The sequence below is a fragment of the Penaeus monodon genome, chromosome 22 (assembly GCF_015228065.2).
Source record: "Penaeus monodon isolate SGIC_2016 chromosome 22, NSTDA_Pmon_1, whole genome shotgun sequence".
NCBI classification, from domain to species: Eukaryota; Metazoa; Arthropoda; class Malacostraca; order Decapoda; family Penaeidae; genus Penaeus; species Penaeus monodon.
The window spans coordinates 37,970,881-37,971,321 of record NC_051407.1 but is presented as its reverse complement, the minus strand read 5'-3'; positions in this window follow the sequence as shown (position 1 = coordinate 37,971,321).

The window sequence follows — 441 nt, the reverse complement described above, 5'->3', positions numbered from 1 at the left end:
TGAGGTGAAAAAGGTGGTTTCACTCTAGGTGTAATTATTGACGTAAATGATGGGCCTTGCCTCATTCCCCTCTTCAGAGAGACCATGCAAAGAGGATGATCGTGCCACATCTCGATTTGATGCAACAGCACCTCATTGTCATGCGTTTTCGATAATTAAGTGTCATGTATCTCTAATTCATGAAACTAATTAGGAAATATCGAAACAGTGGCTTGAGCATTCCATTCGCGTGGCCGTTTTTGTAGCGAATGAAACCATAACTCAAAATCTAGAGAAAGGAGATAAAAGGAGATATTCAAATTCGTGGAATTTTATGTTTATATCTCCCTCATTCGCTGTCTCTGTCGATCTTTGCAATTTCTCTGGTCGTGACTTTGGATCCATGAAGACTCCTCTTTCGGTTTCGATGTTGTATGGATTTTGTATACATACACGTGTATG